Below are 13,015 nucleotides of genomic sequence, written 5' to 3' on the forward strand. Positions count from 1 at the left end.
ATGTTTTTAGACATATTTGAAGGGTCTATTGATTTGCTAGGGCTGCAAGAACAAAGTACAGTAGAGGGGGTGGCATAAACAAAGAAATTTATTTTCTCACCGTTCTGGAAACCAGAAGTCCAAGATCAAGGTGTCAGCTGTGTTGGTTTTTTCTGAGACCTTCCTCCTTGGCTTATAGATGACCATCTTCTCCCTGTGTCTCCATATGGTCTTCTCTCAATGCCTGTCTGTGTCCTAATCTCCTCTTCTGATAAGGACACCAGTCATATTGGATTTGGGTCCACTCTAATGACCTGTTTTTAAGTTAATTACCTCTTTAAAGACTTTAAATATGGTCACATTCTGAGGTGTACTAGGGGTTAAGACTTCAACATGTGAACTTTAAATATCAATTCAGCCCATAAGAAAGGGAATAATAAATTTTTTTTAATAAATTTAAAAATTATATATATAAACAATAATTTTTATCACCTCTAAATTCTGTTTCAAAGTTACTGATATGTTGGAGCATTTTTAACATTAGTAATACCATTAATAAATATTTAATATCAGTTCAATAGTTATCACAGGTACACACACAAACTTAGGGCAACTTCACATGATGTTAACAAAGGATCTGGATCTCCAGAGTTGCTATTAACCAGATAAAATGGTGCCCCAACATGTCTACGGTGGAAAATACAGCTTGGAATTCACGTTTCAGTTAGTTTTTAAAGTCTTCTGTGATTTATTTTTTTGAGTTTCATTTTTTTTTTCAAATTGTGCACATAAATTAAGGCTTTATAAATATTTTTATATCAGAAAATAGCAAGTATCTGGGGAAAAGAGGAGAAAAATTGGTTGGTGTTATATATGGAAAGAACAATTTCAGCCAAGTTTCTGAAGGACCTTGGATAGGGTCTTTGCTGCTTACAATTTCACTATCATTCCGTGCAGAAGTGATTGTAAGGAAATAACACAGGTTTTCCTTAGGAAGCCTACTATGACAATGGTGTGTAAATTAATTGAAGAGGAAAGTGGATGAAGTAATGAGAGAGAAACAGAGGCAGAGAGAGGAGAGTCTTCTATGTTATAATCTAGGTGAGACATAGTAAGGGCCTGAAGGAGTCACTGGGGTGAATAGGGATGAAGAAGTGATTGGTAGACATTCTGAGATAGAATTAACTGAGTTAATTTGATGTAGAGAGAGAGGGAGGCACCCAGATTTTCTAACTCTGCTAGATTGGAGAATGTAATTGCTGTTTACCAATATGTGAAGCATAGATATTAAATATCTCACAGGTAGTTGAAAATGGAGCTTGGGAAAAAGTTCAGGGCCAGAGTTTTGGAACCATGTATAAAAAGGTAATAAAACAAAAACAGTGGTATTGAGTGAGTTTTTGAGGTCAGAGAGTAGAAAATAAAATAGTTGAGAAAAGCACTTGCCATATCTTAGGGTATCCTTTTGTGAAATAAGAAAAACAAGCCTTACAGTCACAGAATAGCTTGTATGGTGTGTGTTGACATTTTTCAGGAATTTCCTTAAGTATCCAAGAGTACAGTATTAAGCCATGAGGATGCAAACATGAAATAGATATGATTTATTTATATACATTTATAAAGAGCTAACTATCTGTCACATACTCTTCTAAGCATGTTATAAATATTACCTCAATTAATCCTCAGAACAATCCTATGATTAGTATAATTGTCCGTGTTTCACACTTGAAATGTATCAACTGGTCTCTGATTTCCATTCATCACAGGTATTATCTACTGGTTTAAAAAATTCACTAGGACTACAAGGGAAAAAGCAGCCTTTTGTTCCGTTTTGCACTGTTGAAACTTTTGTGGTGGTCTTTTTTTTTTTTAATTTTTTTTTTTTTTTAAACTTTGGGTTTATTTATTTATTTATTTTTATGGCTGTGTTGGGTCTTCGTTTCTGTGTGAGGGCTTTCTCTAGTTGTGGCAAGTGGGGGCCATTCTTCATTGCAGTGCGCGGGCCTCTCATTATCGTGGCCTCTCTTGTTGCGGAGCACAGGCTCCAGACGCGCAGGCTCAGTAATTGTGGCTCATGGGCCCAGTTGCTCCGCGGCATGTGGGATCTTCCCAGACCAGGGCTCGAACCCGTGTCCTCTGCATTGGCAGGCAGATTCTCAACCACTGCGCCACCAGGGAAGCCCTGTGGTGGTCTTGTCAGATAAAAACCAACCCGATTACTTTCTAACTTCATGGACTATAGGTCTTTATGGTTTAAAAAGATCCTTAAAAGCAAAGCTTATTGTCCACAAATTTCTCAATGAGAAATTGATTCAGGGATTTAGAAATAACTAAAATGACTTGTCTTTGGCATTCTTACTCTTACAGTTTGGGGTGTATAGAAACCTGTTTGATGTCCCAGTTTAAAGTCTTTGACCTGCTGAGACGATGGGGTACTCCTGCATCAAAGTAAGTCACACACGAATGGCCCAGAGCTTTGGTTCTCAGTCAACTAACTTCTATAACCCCAAGGGAAAGCCCAATGTTCTTTGAACTGTCGTATGTTTGGGAGCATACAGCTTCACTAGGAAGAAGGTGAAAGTTATGTCCTCTTCCAAAACTATATCGGTGAGCAACTGTATTTCATTTAAGAGGACTTCATTTAGAGTTTCGATGGATTTTGCTATAAAAAATTAAATTACTTATAAGTAATTTAATATGGATGTTGATGTATAATTTTTATCTTCATAAAATGGGGGGAGGCATTAGGATTAGAAGTGTTTAAACTGAAAAAGTATCCAAACCCAACAAGTACAACAGTAGCAAAATAAGAGACAGCAATAAAAGACACATTAGCTCTTACAATGTTTCTACCAGAAGGTGTACTGTCATTCTGGTCAGAATCACATGGCTTTCACACAAAGTCAGCAGGGTCTTCTTCAAAGGAAAAACTAGGTGCTGATAGGAGAGAAAAATGAAGATGGATACTGGGGAACAATAAATGTTCATTACAGGGATGAAAGGATTCGTAAACAACCCAGCAAAGTGCCTTTCTAAGTGTACAAATGCCAAGGAAAATAGATATTTATTCCTGAAGGGAATTAATTTTTCTGTGACTTTGTCTTAGATAACCACATTAGCATCTAGTTCTTACCTGCTTTATTTTTTGCTTCCCTGACATCTTTTATTCTTTCATTGTGAATCATTACTTGCTGATTAATTTGTCCTCTTCTAATTGCTTTGATTCTTAATGTTAGTTTTAGATTTATTAAACTCTTCACATAAATATTCATTTATTTGAAAGGGAGTTAGTTACCTTAGGGACAGTATCATTTCCAAAATTTTGTGCTTATTTCTCTTTGGCAGTTGTAGAACTTCTTTCTTTCTTGCTCCCAAGGAAAGAAATTGTCACATCTAGAGTAAAGAATAAGAAGAATAAACTTTTTTAAAGTTGCACTAAGAAGATGAAAAAAGTAAACAACTGTCAAAAAAAAAAAAAAAGCCTAGGGGCTCTACTGAAAAGCATCTCTGCAGATTGCAGTAGATTTAAGTTTGCAATAAAATATGTGAGCAGAAATTGTTGGCACATTCAGGCTGTCTGTCAAACAGCTTTGCATCACAGGTAATAGTCTGCCATCAGAAGCTTCTGCTGTGGATACATTAAGAGTGTAGCCTTTTATTTATTTATTTTTTAAGGTACACTTACCTGCAATATCTCAGTAGTTATAGAAGATGTTTTTATACATCATACAGTCCAAAAACTTCATTCTATTGATGAGAAAACTGAGATCCAAAGAAGCTAATTAAATTGACTGAGGTCGAACAGTGGGGAGAAGGCAGCTTGTGTTTCTGGATGCAAGCCTACAAGTTTGCAGAAATGATTGCTAGGGAAATCTCGGAAATGAAACTCAGTGGCTGTCTTAGTGGAGAAACTTGATTCTGTTCTTCCAGAAAAAGATGAGCTGTAGGTTCTCTGGTATCATTTCGTTGGATGAATGTAATGTCTCCTATTTCCCTTCTTTGCCAAAATAAATGATTTAGGGAGAAATAGTGTATCTGACATTAAGAGGAGACATTATAATGGGTATGGGTTTGCCTTGCCAGATAAATTATCTGACCTTCTTAGAAAATGAGAGATGCAGAATATGTGCATGGTATTTGTGAAGATGCCTTAACTGGATTCTCTGCTTCACAGCCTATCACCAGGCTGCAATTAAGCTGTTGAACTAAGATCTCATCTGAACTAGAGTCTCATGGAAAGTCACAACTGGGAAAGGATCCTTTACCAAGATCACTCAGTGATTGTTGGCAGCAGCCAGATCCTGTCTGCTGGACTGAGGACCTCACTTCCTACCTCTCTGTTTACTGGAGATCTCCCAGTTCCAAGCCACCTGGGCCTCTCCCACATGCCAACTTGCATCATCAAAGTGTGTAAGTCAAGAAGGCAATAGATTAGAGTCTCCTAGCAAGATAGAATAACTTAATTACAGCCATAACACCACATCACCTTTGCCATATTTTACCAATTAGAACCAGGTTACTTGTCCAGACTACACTCAAGGGAAGGTATAGTACAAGGCATGAACACCAAGATGCTGGAACCAATGGGAGCCATGTTAAGATGCTGCCTATAACAATTAGAAGGCAGCATTTCCAAAAAGGCCTGTTGGTATAACTGTTATTCTATGAGAACCATAGTGTGATATCCACAGCCTAACATTCACAGCCTAAAAACTTGCTTAGCAGATTTCCATACAGAAACACTGATGCAATGGAAAGTAAAAGGAAGATTTGGCAGATAATTTTATTGTATTTAAAGCACATACTTATTTTGGCAATAAAGAAATGCCAGAAATCATTTATAACCTACAATTTCTTATTTCTCCAACCAAAAAGTTAATCAAACAATTATTAATGACATTTGAATTGTATCTATTTTTGAGACTTTATTTTTTAAGAGTAGTTTTAGGGTCACAACAAAATTGAGAGTAAGGTACAGAGATTTCCCATATCCTCTGTGTGCTGCATATTAATTAATTCTTCCTCCTCCCAACCCCTGGCAATCACTGACTGTTTTTTTTTACTGTCTCCTTAGTTTTGCCTTTTCCAAAATATCGTATAGTTGGAAACATACAGGATATAGCATTTTCAGTCTGGCTTCTTTCACTTAGTAATAAGCATATAATATTTCTATATGTCTTTGCATAGTTTGATCACTTATTTCTTTTTAGTACTGAATAATATTCCATTGTGTGGATACACCACAGTTATTTGTCCTCTCACAGACTGAAGAACATCTTGGTTGCTTCCAAGTTTTGGCAGTTACAAATAAAGCTGCTGTAAACATCAATGTGCAGGTTTTGGTGTAGACATAAGTTTTCAGCTCCTTTGGGTAAATACCAAGGAGTGTGATGCATCTATTTTTTAATAGAAATGTTTGTCTTTAATATTTACGGTTATCAATTAATTTATCAGTTTTGCTAATTATTATGAGTTATTACTGTTTCTAACTCCATGATCTATATATCACATTATATATATATATATATATATATATATATATATATATATATATATATATATAAAACAAGCTCATGTAAGTTATAAAGGCCATTACATGATGTGAGAAATATATTTTAAATGGTCAGTCCTGAAAATCAATTCTGTCAAATGAATTTGGGAGTGTATTCATTAGTAGTGTTCTTTGTTAAATGCTGTGAACAAGAATAGTGGATATTCCATTTATCATTGAATCAATTTATCAGTTAATTGGAAGCACAGAGAAGTAAACATATAAGTGAAACAGTTTTAATAAACTGCAAATTGGAAATGACTGAGAAAAGGGAAAAGTTAAAATTGATGGGGATTTCACTATGTTATGTGATATTTTAGAGTAGGTTACTCTGATAAAATGTTAAGAAATCCTGTTACACAATTTTTATTCATAATGCATATCCATTAATCTTGGGAAAATTCTAAAAAAATGATACAAAAATGTTCAGTTACCTTATTTGGTTTTCATTAATTCAACAATTTTCATTGAGCATCCAGGTACTGTGCTATATACTATGATGAAATACAAATGTAAATAAGCTCTAAACTATCGTTCCAGGATGGAATATAAGCCCTGGATATAATTACGTCAAGTGGTAAATTATGGCTGTAATGAGATAAGTAAAGGAAAGATTTTCAACTTATAGCAGTAATTGCCTATGATATATTTAGCCTAAATTCTGTGTTTCACCACAAATGCTTCTAACCAACTGAAGCTATTAGGCCCTAATGTACATTGAACTTTCACCAGCTATAGTACAAGTGATATCTTTTTGGCCCTGTGGTTTTCCCTTTAACACTGGGCACAACTGAAAGACCCTTTCCTGACCAATGTACCATGGGGCTTATTTTTAACTAAACTTTTAGAGACTTACATACCCCTGTGCTTTATCCAGAAAGTAAACACCAATCCTCATCTAACATAACCATCATGAACTCCCACCACTTCCCTAGCTCATAATGCTTCATGCAGTTTCCCCTCAGAAAACTATTCATTGAATTTTTCACAGGTGTGTGTTCTCTTGCTTTGCCGGTCAGTAAATTCTGTGCTCACTTTGATGATCACAATAGTGGTTCTGTTGTTTCCTTCCGAGTTTTGGAAATCAGAGCCAAAACATTGCTCTCTTAAAGCCTAAAATCTGTCTGTAAGAGATGAGATCGTGAATAACCAAAACCACTTCAAGAAAAAGGAATGGTGCACAGGTCAGAATGGTTGGTATAACTTAATAAATGGTTTCAGTATAGCTGAAGAAAAACATGCGTCCATCAGAATGAAGATAAACAAGAAACAAAAAAAGAAGAAAGGGTTCAAGAAGCAAAGGTTGACAGTGCCTTTACAGGGTCCACAGCTGTGAGTTCCTTGAACCAAGAACTTTATCTGCTGGCCAGACGTGGAAGCATAGAGAGCTGAAATAAAGTCCCCAGGCTCTGATTCCACCTCACTAACTAATCTTCCAATTATCTTCTGCCTTGCATATAGATTTCTCTGCAACATTCTTGGTCAAATGTACCTTTTCAGTTTTGAAGTTAAAGATTTGAAGCCCAGTAATTCTCACCTCTCATGAATGATGTCTCCTCCCTGGTGTGAAAGATTTAGGATTAAGGAGACGACACTAACACACATATGCACTTTTTATAAGCGACTACAAATATACATATTGCAACAAAAAGAACATGTACTAGTTGCAAAGTTTGTGTAAGAATTCTTACTGTCCAAAAATTGTACCAACTTCCACTGAAAGAACAGAGAAGTATCTGCTCAGTGAATATGCTGCCTCCCTTTTTGAGTTTTTTATGGATCAATTTATAACCAACCTCACAATCAATATTTCTTCCCACTACAGTCCCTTTTCTCACTTGGGCCACTCATGTGGTTGCTGTGGAACATTAACATTCCTAAAATCCCTACAGTTTAATTGAGAGGGTCTATAACTGTAGTGTAAGCCCTGACATTTGGGTCTTTTCTTTTTTTGTAATGCAAGTGCCTGACTTAAGCTTTGAATGCGGAGACCTCCACGTCAAAGATGGCTGTCTCAAATAAACACATTGCCAGGCACAGGATTAGTTCAAGAGCCAGGCCATGCCTGATCCCCTCCTTTGTTTCAGAGACCTTAGTTGGTTTTGATAGCTGACCACTTGGGCCACTTGGTTTTATTCTCCTCCTACACTTTAAAGTCCTGCTCTAATGTTTTAAATTCACCAATAAAAAGTGGGCTCATGACTCCTTGGTCCCCCACCCTTGACCCCAATAAAGGCAGAACCCCAGGCCCACGTTCTCTCTCTCTCTCTCTCTCTCCCTCCCTCTCCCTCCCTCCCTCCCTCCCTCCCTCTCTCTCTCCCTCTCTCTCTCTCTCTCTCCTCTCCCTGCTACCTCTCTGTGTGGCCCCAGTTGTGCTATGTAATTTCCAGAACTTGTAAGTAATAAACCTTGTTTCTTTCAGAGTTTCCTGTGATTATTGCTGAGGGCATCTGGCAACATAAGAATGTCAAGGGCCAGTCCAGCCACAGCATTGGTGTAAAATCTAGATCTCCAAGGGTCTCAGGAATCTTCCTAAGTCATTTCTATGGGTGGGCTGTCCTTGTGCACTTGTTCCTCAATGGTTAAAATCATTTTTCTTGGGAATTCCCTGGTGGTCCAGTGGTCAGGATTCTGTGCCCCACTGCAGGTGGCCAGGGTTCGATCCCTGGTCTGGGAACTAAGATCCCACATGCCACATGGTGTGGGCAAAAAAACCAAAAAAAACATTTTTCTCACTACAGAGTCCTCAGCTTTATCATAGAAATTTTGCCCAGATTCCAGCAACAGGTGATCCCAAGTATTTTCAGATAGTGGAATACTGATCTTTTTTCTAAACCCCCATAGGTATTCTGCTGGGAATTGTGAAGTAATTTTGTAGCCTAGTGCCATTTTAAACAAGAGACTCCGGATTTTTTTAAAAGAAAATAAAGTTGTATTCAAAATATTATTTTGTTACTCTGTACGTTACTTTCCCCAGCTCATGTTTGTGAATGAAAATATAAATACTGCAAAGAAGAGAGTTTTCCTTGAGAGGGCTCCTCTGTATCAAGGCAATGTTTGAGTAAACGTCCTATTAAGTTAAAACTCTAAGCTGTTAGTAGTTCGTGAGGTCCTCATGCCAAACGAAGGTCGCCATATCGTTTTATGAAATAGAATTTGTGCATTGACAGTTACATTTAGATATAGGCCATGTCTGATAATTTTTTAAAATTCTGTAACTACCTTCACCCAGTGAATATAATAAAATATTCAGTTTAAACTTGGAATATCTTGGGAAAAATCTCAGTGATGGTACAGTTGCAAAGGTATAATTATGGCAGAGCATTGGGAAAGAGTTTGCCCTTCACTGATGAAAGCAATATAGCCAGTATATGCTTGTGTCTTTACTGATTGGTGCCTAAGGGAGTTTAGTCAAAATAATAAGGGGTATCTTGGCAATAAAGTTCATTCTTAGCCTTTCTGTTGTTAGAAATCTTATTTCTTTATTAAAAAATAAGAGATGCATGCTGAAGAAATGTTTTATGTCTATAGTAATCACAACCTGTCTACATGACAATGTAAGTACTCTTCCCACCCACCACCATCTTCTGGGTAAAATGGATTTTTCATATAAATTTGTGTACTATCAAAGTAGAGTTTACTAAAAATATTTATGTGTTGAGTGACTGTGAATAATGAACACAAGAGTAAATACAGCCACCTTCTATTGATCCAACTTCTTTTCCACCTAGAAGTTATGGGCCATGAACACAAAACAATGGAGTCATTTATGTCAAAATGGAGCTGGAAGACCATTAGGGAAGTGGAACTGACACATGTCCACATCTGGACACTACATAAACTTTTGATTAGGCCATCCTGAGACCACCTGGGACTTGTTTTCTTTACTCTCTAGAGACGGCAGCTTAGCAACCAACCTGCTGCCAACAAGTGACTGAATGCCTGCGACACCAATCATAGTTCTGTAAAAATAACCTTCTGTGGAAAGTCTTGTAAGTTGCCTTTATAAACCCCTGCCATTTTCCATTTACCTCGGAGCACATTTGAGTTGCTACTCCAATCTATGCCTCCTGAATTGCAATACTTAAAACCTCAAGTAAACTTTCTCTTATTTGCAGCTTTTTGTGTGTTTTTGTTGTTGTTGTTGACAAGTGTAATCATCATAATCATAACAGATAACATTTATTGAGCATTTGCAACTTGCTCCTGCCTGTGTTAATTGTTCCTGTTCAAAATCCTGTTTAATCCTCATATTTTATACATAAATTTATTTATACATGTACATATATACACATACATAAATTATCTATTGATTAATAATTTAGGTATATTATGAAACATAGGGAAAAATAAAATTAAGTTCATGAGATAAAGATAAAATACATAGTAGCTACGAAGTAGGAAAAAATTTTATTCTTGCTTTATGAATGAGGGAGCTGAGGATCTGTGTGGTTAGATAACTTGTGGAGGAATTTATGTAATTCCTAGGAAAATTTTCCTATAAAATTAGTTATATCAGTATGCTAAATTTATATTGTATGTAAATTTAATTTATTACATTTTAAAATTATTATTATAATAATATGGCTACTAAGAATGTACAAATTAACTACTACTCATATCAATTTTCATAATTTCAGGTGTAAATTATATTTTGCTAACAGTTAGTTGCTATCAAACTGAAAACTTGTACCTGTTCAGTAATAATTCTGCCAGATTCCAATTTTTTTCTTCTAAGACGAAAGTGGAAGCTAACAAGAAATAGCCAAATTAAAAGTCAAGGATAATTATGTTGCATTAATGAAAGAAAACCCTGTCATTTTCTTTTCTTTTCTTGTCATAGGACACATTGAACTCTTTAAAATTCATGCAACGAAACAGAATTTTATGTCCACTTTCATGTGCCTGTGTAACATTCAGGGCTGCAGTTTCAGGCTTATAAAATAGAAGCAGCATGGTCTTTAAAGGGCAGATGATCAGGAACAAATCTTATGTGTTATTAACAAAAGAAGCATGTAGAGAACACTGAGCAAAATGCATTTTAAAAAGTAACGGAACACAACATGTATTTTTTTCTGCCTTAATAAGAGTAGTAATTTATAGTATAACACACATTAAATTGCTATACAGACTGCCAAAATAATTACTTGATAAACACTGATAACAAACAACCCATTTGTCTTTCGGCAGAGTTAGAAAATGATGACATATTTTTCTCTTAGTTCATTGGCAGCTCTGTTCAGCTGAAAATAATTTGTTGGAGACTGTGAATAAATATCCTTTAGTATTTCCAAACAGGTACATCCTAAAACTAGTGTTTCAGACAGCCATTGATAGTCTTTTTGGGAAAACAGTCTGAGTTATGAAAGGAAATGGGGCCGAGTGAGAGGACTGATTTCCCAGATTAGGCTCTGTCACATATTAGATGTGTGACTGTGCAGAAGTCAGCCTCTTGGAGCCTCTATTTTTATATCGAAAGATTACAGTCATGGATGTCATAATCATATGTGATTCTTAGAGAGACTGACACAATTGAAATACTGGTTTTTGAGTAGGCGAAATTAATAATAGTGATTATTCATCCAACCATCTAACCCCTAATCCTTTAATTTAACAAAAATATGTATGCGTAATTGTCAGGTACAGGGCAAATTATTTCAGATACAGCTGTTGATCAACTTACAATCTTTTGACACTTGACAGATCACCAGAGAGAGATTAAGAAATTACAGATGGGGATTCTTCTCCTTATTCCCACTGCAAATTGCAGTCAGCCACCACAAAAGAAACTTTTTCCTGATTTGGCAAATCACTGTCCATTAATGGTATGATTTTTACAGTCTTTATTACATACACTTGTATGATCACCTGCTGGATCTGCTACTTTAAAAGGAGTATTTCACTTTATTGAATAGTTACAAACAGAAGTCTAAGTGGGAGAACGCAGGAGCACACACCAGGGTGACAGCCGTTGAGATGGAGAGAATTAGTTAGTGGGAGATATATTTTACAGATAGCATCAATACAATTCACTGAAGGATTAGATGATTTCTGATTTGAATGAGTGGTTCGTAATGCCATCTCCTGAAATGGAGAAGAGAGAGTTGGGTTGGGGAAGGTAGAGATTTAAAAAAAAAAAAAAATCAGTTTGGATTATGTCAAGTTTGAATTGTCTATATGATATGAATAGTTTGGAGCTGAGAAAAAATGCGAGGGCTACATATGTGACTTCAGGAACTCTCTCTATAGAGATGGTCTATAAAGCCAGGGGAAGGGATGAAATCACCCCAGAAGAGAGTTTAGAGAGAGGACAGAGAAAAGGGAGAAAAGGATGGCGGGAAGGAGAAAGGGAAAGGAAAGGAAAGTGGCTGTGAGTAGAACATGATGCCCTTTACCTCGGGTGAGAATCTTTACTCATATTATCCAGTCTTTTTGATCATTCAGAACCCAGAAATAATTATTTAAGTACATGAGCTAAATTAATCAATTGATCAGGCTGACTATTTATAATATCAATTTCAACTCTGTCCTTCAACATACATTATAACAATTGGGTAATTCATTAATGGAAATAAATATTTAAATGTATGTTTTATACAGATACAGTGTTACACGTATAAGAGTAGCTTCAAAGTATCCTGGCCTGTATTAATGGTCCATTAAAGCACTTGTCAGGAGAATGAAGTCATTTGGTCTTCAATGTTTCATGCCTTACAGTTCACTTGAGCCTTAGATTAATTTCATTTTTATATGCCATTTTTGCTTCTCATTTTTCTGCAATTCATTTAATCAAGCTGGTTTTTCATGAAGAAAAACTAAGTTGAAAAGTACAAAACCACAAAGTAAGTTTAAAATTTAACTAAATGCACTAAGATTGAAAATATTATCTTTGGCAAACTCCTCAATGACTTTGTACGTCAGAAAAAAGAATGCACTCTGAGTCCTTGCTGTTACAGGGAGGGACTTATGTTCTCACATAAAAAACTTTGAAAGGAGGAATAGAAAGCATGATGATCTAAATTTGGCTACCATATAGCAACTTGGCCTTTCTCCATAATGTTGATACACTAGGATGGGGAAGTTGTCAGGATTCTAGAAATCATCTTCAATAATTATCCCTCTCTTCTCCCTCTTATCTAATAGAAATTAAACCCTATAAAATCTTCTTTCCACATATCTTTTGTACCTGTTTAGTCCTCTCCACCTGCACTGGACCCTCCCCAGTTCAGACAACTTCACATCATTTCCCTGGAATGAGCTCTCTTCCTTACTTCGGCACCTGCTCTGGTCCTGACCCCTTCAATTCATCCTTCTGTGACTGAAAGTGGAGTCATGCTGTTCACTGCTCAAAAGCCAATAAAAAGACCTGGTTGATGGAAAGGAAAGTTTGCTTTATTTTGGATGCCGGCAACCGGCATGGTGGTGGGGAGGGGGGACCTCCTGTCCAAAGGCCGATTCCCCGCCCCAACCCCTGACAATCAGAGG

Source organism: Balaenoptera acutorostrata, chromosome 5 (genome assembly GCF_949987535.1).
Source record: "Balaenoptera acutorostrata chromosome 5, mBalAcu1.1, whole genome shotgun sequence".
Lineage (NCBI taxonomy): Eukaryota > Metazoa > Chordata > Mammalia > Artiodactyla > Balaenopteridae > Balaenoptera > Balaenoptera acutorostrata.